Source organism: Oratosquilla oratoria, chromosome 10 (assembly GCF_046742065.1).
Source record: "Oratosquilla oratoria isolate Oo_2021 chromosome 10, ASM4674206v1, whole genome shotgun sequence".
NCBI lineage: Eukaryota > Metazoa > Arthropoda > Malacostraca > Stomatopoda > Squillidae > Oratosquilla > Oratosquilla oratoria.
In genome coordinates this window covers 21264869-21272368 of record NC_134786.1, presented here as the reverse complement: position 1 = coordinate 21272368, position 7500 = coordinate 21264869, and positions in this window count along the sequence as shown.

The window sequence follows — 7500 nt, the reverse complement described above, 5'->3', positions numbered from 1 at the left end:
AAGTCCTTGGTAAAAACATTGTACACTAACATATTGTTTCTCAACCAAAAATCTATTAGTATTTCGCCTTCATAATTTCGTTCTTCAGCACAAAAGTTGCCGATCATGACCTCAAGACCACCGGTTCCGACATGACAATTCAGGTCACTCATGATGATGACGTCGCTCTCATTAAAAATTGTCAAGCGTGTCTTGTTGAAATGGTAAAGTTATTGAATGCAAGGAGAGAATGGTAAGAAGAGTGACCAATGCGTTCTTCACACACCGGAATAGTCAACAGTACACATGGTACAAAAAATTATAACCTGCGGATTTGGCATTATACTAAAAAAAAGCATACACTCATTTCACCTTAACATAAATAATGTACAAACTATTCCAACTGTATTAATTGATTCAGGCCACAGAATAGTAAAGAAAGATATAAAAGTGCACCTACCAAATGTAGATAAGAATATAAAAAACTTGAAATGGAAAACTTGGAACACATCAAGGCAAAGATTAAAGAAAATTTACAATAGGAAAAACAAAATATGAAAGGGGATTTCATTAAAGAGCATTGATGATTTCTGCAGAGTATCAAAATAAGTATATTTAGAATGACATATGTAGGAAAAGGGAAAAAGAAAAGAGATAGCTGATGGGAAAAAGTAAAAGCAAAAATGGAGAAAAAGATCAAACATTTCAATATATGGTTATAGGTGAGCAGAAAAATATAATGAAATGAAAAAAAAGAATCAATAAACATGAAGGAACCAAAAGTAACCATCAAACAGACGAAGAACACAGACACGATTCCAGTGGAAACAATCAAAGCAACTAGTGGTCTATTGATGTATATGCTGCTAGGAATCTATAGCCATGCAAGAAACACAAAGAAAGAATTAAAAGAATGAAACCAATCAGTGACTTTTTTTCATCTTTACAACTAAGGGCAACCCATCAGTGTGAGAACTACCGATAAACATTAGTAATATGCAATACACATAAGGAAGAATACTAGAAAGAAAACATAAATCCTGAGTGGAAAGTGCCCTGGCTAAGTCAATGTGATATACGACCAGGAAGAGGAGCAGTAAACCATCTTTGAAATTATTCCCAGAAATAACCGGGAACATGTAGCTAATTAACATATCTGTTTCCTAAAAGGAGAGGAATCAGTGATAACTCAATCTATACATTGAGTGGGCTAAGACTTCATTAAATTTATCATATACTTAATTTCTCAACGCAAATATTAGAGAAAGCGGTATCAGGAAATAATCTGAATTGGTTAATCTCAACATTAGTGGTGGCATATACAAATTGGATTATATAATGATTGATATATTTGTGAACAGGTTGTAGATTTACATCAAACAACATAATGATATTTTGTGGCAGATCTTAATTATAAATGTCCTGTAACTTTGTGATTTAATTATGGGTTGTGACCTTTCTTTTTAATTTTCGTTAAGGGACTTTTCGTGGTGTATTACTTTGTTACCTTTCTAAATTTCATGCTGTTACCTATCCAAACTACATATTTTGTGACCTTTACCAGTAACAAATTAGTATTCGTCTTTTTATTTTTGCTTGCACTGCTCTTTTACCTATATTTCCCTCTGAAGATGTGAATTACACGAAAATGCTTGGGGCTTTCGTGCTTTTTTCCCAGGTGGATCATCAGTCCTATATGCCATTTCCTCCACCCCCTCCTACCCCGGGCTCCCCTTCTCACTTTCTTATTTCTCACTCTATCCAACCTTATAACCCCTAGTATACTTCTCAGACATTTCATCTTAAACGCATTTCAACTTTTATTCTTTGCCTCTCTTAAATTCCAGATCTCTGCCCCATAGAGTCGTCGGCAGAATCACCCATCCATATATTTCCCTCTTTGCATTCATTCCCAAATGACTATTTCTTATGGCATTTTTTAATCCCCCAAGGCATTTGCTTGCTTCTCTCAGTCTACTATTTACTTCCACCTCCTCTCCTCCTTTTCCTGCTACATGTGACCACAAATGCCTAAGGCTATCTACTTCCTTCAGATTCTCTCATTTAAGACTTACTTCCATCTCGCTACCAAGCTTTCCCCCTGTACTTTCTTCAAGTGAATCAAAGGCTTTAACAAGGGTGATACGAACAAGGTCATCATATTAAAACAACAGGGCAGGACTCGCAGTATTGGTTATAAACTGGACATATTTAGATTTAAAAAGGAAATAGGCAGGAATTGGTTTACTAATACGGTGGTTGACGAATGAAATAAACTTAGTAACCATGTAGTAAGCGCTGAAACTATCAGTTGTTTAAGAACCGATTAGACAACTTTATAAATGGGGATGATAGGTGGTGATGGATACGGAGCTGCCTAGTTTAGGCCTTATGATCTCTTGCAGTCTCCTTCATTCTTATGTTCTTATGTACATCTCATCACCTTACATTTACCCACATTTACCTTGAACTGTCTCATATCATATATTTTTCCAAATTCCGTCACTAATTCCTTTAATCCCTCCTCTGAATGCCACATGTCATCAGCAAACAATAATTGCTTCATCTCCCACTTTTCTCCATTATCTTTAATCATCTCCAGTCCTCTACCCATTACCCTCAAGTTTACCTTCCGCACCACTCCATCCATATATACATTCAACAGCCATGGTGACATGAACAATTTCTGTCGAAGTCTCACCATAAACACACAGTTATAAGTTCTGGCGATAGTACCAGCCTACTTTGTTCCTGGAAAGCATCCGGGAAAATTGTCAATCCAGTTCCAATCAGTGTTCTCTCCACACAGTTTGGCTTTTTGAAAATTGGTCATAGGACCAAGTCTTCCAGTCTTCTCTTCGGATTGTGTGTAGCTTCCCTTCTATGCTGACAACAAGCTCGGCAGCCATTGTGTACAGACCTACTTCCAAGTGCACTACAGTTTTCGTTAATTGTGAAGGCTCTGCTGAGCCACGCTCACACCTAATAGTGCTGAAACTTACTGTGACTTGCAGGGAACGGAGAGTGATAGAATAAACAGATAACATAGTGATATTAGGTATAAATTGAGGAAAACAATAATCATACCCACCCCCGTTCCGAAAACCTCAGACCCGCGCATGCGCAATACGAGGTGTGAGACGGCATGGGTACGTCACTCACCCATTGATGTAACGGCAAATTACAGTAAGACCCAGTGAATAACTAGTGCCGTTTCAAATTTTGGTGATTGAACATAATCTCTGTAGCTTTGAAAATTGAACGCCGTGACGGGTATCCGTGACGGTACTGACCGCTGCTGCGCATGCGCACTGCGTTCTTGTGACGTCATGACCCGTCATCATTACCCCCCTGATAAGTGTTGACGTCATCGCCTGTACTCCTACGTCATGGATTACACTGGACCCGCCACCCTTGCTGATCTACAGATGGATCTAGCCCTCAGTGAGGAGGAGGAGGATACAAACATTGAACACTGGCCACCCTTGATGCCATCGTCAAATCAATGTAGTCCTGTCTCAATAGTTCCGTCCACACCCGACGGATCCCGTCAAGCCTACGTCGCTGCCACGTCTGGCAAGCGGCATATGGATGACAACTCTGACAACGGTAGTGAGTTACACGCTCCTGCTGCCAAGACACCCAAACCCGCACCGATCCCTAATTCACCCAGGACCGACAAAAAACCGTCACCCTCCTTAACACTGCCTTCTCGGCAGCATACTGCTGCTCCTCAACCTACACCTCCAGCTTTTGCCCCCCGTGCGGATTACGTGAAGCTTGTTTTCAGAGAAAATCCATCCGTAGAAACGAAGCTTCGTTGGCTTGCTGAAGTCAGTAAAACATTTCAACTCCAAAGAAATCTCGCCGAGGTTAAGATGGCTGCTGTAACGTCTCGGTACGTATACATCGCACGGTGCCGCCAAGACATCGTCGAGCAAGTAACTGCAGGTGAATTTCTTTCTCTCATCCTTGATGTACAAGACTCCCCGGAGAGACCACGAAAATATCCAAATTACTTGATAACTCGGTACCCTACTAATGTGGATCCCTCTCTCTCACTGGAACTCTCTGGTGTTCACTCTGCCCGCCGTTTTCGTCAAAATGGCGTTCCTATTAATCGTATAGCTGTGACTTGGAACCTGACCGACCCGCCTCCTACCACTGTCTCCTTCAGTTTTCTTCCCTGCCTTCCTGACTGTGAAATACTCAAAATTAAGAACGACACACCTACGTGTTACCGATGTTGGCAGGTCGGTCATATATCTCGCTATTGTCATGCAACAGAGAAGTGCGCATGGTGTGCTGATACCCACGACTCCCGCACCTGCCTTCATCGCTCCCCACCACCACCTCCTGACTCTACCTTGGCCGTCGGTACCTCACAGCCACCCAGCCAGCCTGCACCTACCAACACCCACTGGAAGTGCCCTCGATGTAACAAGCAAGGAGTAAATGTCTGGCACGGTTGTGCCAGACGCCCTGTGACGCAATCAGCCCCGCCTCCCCCCCCACCGCCCATCTCCACACTAAATATACCTATTGTCCGTGCTTCGTCTGCTACGTCGGAGTCCGACCAGATCATTGAACTACGTAAGGCTGTCGCTACCCTCATGTCTCGCTGCAAATCCCTAGAAGAACGGTATGATACATTTGAAACACGTATAATCGATCTCGCCACCAAACAAGACTCCACAGATACAATACTCACTACTCTTGTTGAGGGCCAGAAGGCAATGATTGCCACTGTTTCCTCAATTGATACTAAATTTAATGCTCTCACTTCCCACCTTAATACGACGAATCAGAAACCATTACCTCGTTCCCCCTCATCAAATGGAGTACAACACGCTAGTCTACGCCCTACCGCCACCTCCCACCTAGATACGTCGAATCAGAAACCACTATCTCGTTCCCCCCCATCAAATGGAGTACAACACGCTAGTCTACGCCCTACCGCCACCTCCACCCACAGCTCTCGCAAAGTCAAAGGGAACCTTCAATAGTTCTATGGAGCTTCGTGTCATTTCCTGGAATGCCTGCGGTATAAGGGACTACATGAGACTTGCAGCTCTAAAGGGATATATTTATAAGAACAACCCTACTGTCATCTTTATTCAGGAAGCCTTTGTGGGACCTTTGCTTGGCGAGAGACAGGCTCCTACACTCTCTGGATACGTCTCTTATGTCCACCCAGTCAGAAACGGGCTCATAACATATGTACATTCCTCGATACCACACCAGCTTCTCCGTACCTCGATCGATGCAAACATGACCTATCAACTGTTGGAGGTAGCAATAGGACATGACAAGTTACGTTTGTGTAATGTCTACTCAGCCCCGGGAAGAATAAACTTGGCTGCCTTGCCCTTACCTACGCTGCGTGGTGTTATCTACATGGGGGACTTTAATGCGCGCCATCCTGACCTGGGTGATACTTCTCCAATCCCTAACCGGAATGGACCTCGACTTTTGGATTACGTACGACGATACAGACTCACACGCTGGGATACTGGTGGTGCCACGCACTCCCGTGGAGGTACTCTGGACTACATATTCACATCAGGACTTGTAGCATCACGTGTCGAGTGCTTCCCCATCCCCGTGCTCTTCTCTGACCACATTGCCCTTGGCCTCCACTACACAGTACCTGCTACACCCTCCTCCTCTTATGCCCGCACCTGCATCCGGATACCTCCTAAATACTGTCCGACGTATATCTCCTACATGACCACTCTGCTTCCTACTTTCAACATTCATTCCCCTGATGAGTTATATTCCTCACTGGTGAAATCAACACACAACTTTTACACCCGATATGTCACCAGACCTCATCTCACCCGTAGTCCTCGGCCTCGCACAACGTCGCTTAATGACCGTGTACTTCAGGCAGAAAGGAAGGCGATGGAACATGGCCTTACCTTCCAAAGACAACCATCTCCTGCCCATCTTCAACAATATCAGACGTCACGTGACGAATTGATAGGTCTACAACAGTGTGCCCAAACTGACTCGTGGCATGCCCTTACTGACAGCATCAATCATCTTACCAGCGTAGGAACCATGTGGCACAAAATTAAAAAAATTGTAAAGAAACGACCCCGCACTGCACTCCATCATAGTCCGATGGAATATGCACAGACACTAATTGACACCTGGTCTACACAATCAAGCCTTGATAACCTCCCAACACCTGTTCAAGAAGCCCTCTTTTCCCAGGCGAACCTTCGTACTCTCCGTTTGGTAGATGCCCTGTTGCAGTCAGATAAAGAGGATGACGTACCCATCACACCACAAGAGCTTCAGCGTGCCCTCACTCGAGGTACGGCGACGGCTCCCGGTGAAGATGGGATCACATACTCTGTCCTACGTCTTCTCCACAAGGTCCCAGATAACCCACTCTTACAGCTTTTTAATATGTGCTTTCAGAGGGGTTACGTACCCAGCGCGTGGACCTCCAGTATTATAGTACCCATACCTAAACCCGGCACTGATAAATTTCGTCCCATCTCCCTAACCTCGTGCTTCTGCAAGGTGCTTGAAAGAATATTCCTCAACCGTCTGATATTTCGTCTCCAATCCAAGCTCTCACCGCGACTGTATGGTTTCCTGCCACAGCGAGGTACACACCACTGCCTTCTCGATCTCTATACCCGCCTCTCACCCACCAGTGTGGTCGCATTCATCGATCTCAAGAGTGCCTTTGATATTGCAAACAGGGACATCATACTTGATCAACTCGTGGCTTTTGGTATCAAGGGTAACTTGTTGAGATGGATAAGAAGCTACCTTAGCAACAGAACTGCTCAAGTCCTTTTTAGGGGCGCATGCAGTACCTCCAGAAATTTTGACTTAGGTACTCCACAAGGTGGCGTTCTCAGTCCTTTTCTCTTCAATGTCCTAGTTCACCGCCTTCTTGCTATACTACCTGACATCCCTGGCACTACAATCACGTGTTATGCTGATGACATTTGCATCCACACCGACTCACCCCAGAATCTTCAGGTCCTCCTTCACTCATTCTATGATTCATCAGCTGCTTGTGGCCTCATAATTTCACCCGACAAGAGTAGGATATTCTCTACACGCAACCCTCGAACATTGCCAGTCTTCACCGTGGGAGGGAATGTTGTACCACACTGCACACAATACACTTACCTAGGTGCCCCCGTGCGTGTCACCCCAACCATACCCGCACGGCAACGTATCCATCCAATCGTTACAGACCTGCTGGATAGATTAGAGCGACGATTCATCCCTGTCAAGTGGCTTGCCAACAACGTGAAAGGAGTTTCTATCCCTGTCGCTAGGACCATCTACATAATGTTCCTACGATCAGTAATTGACTACCTTTCTCCTGCACTCTGTCAGCTCCCTAAGACAGCACTGCAGCCCCTTGAAAAGTTTCAAAACAGAGTCATGCGATTTATCCTGGGCTGTCCTGCCTCCACCAGAATAGTCAACATGCTAACTGAGCTTAACTTGACCCCACTTGTTGACAGGATATACGCTAATGTCACT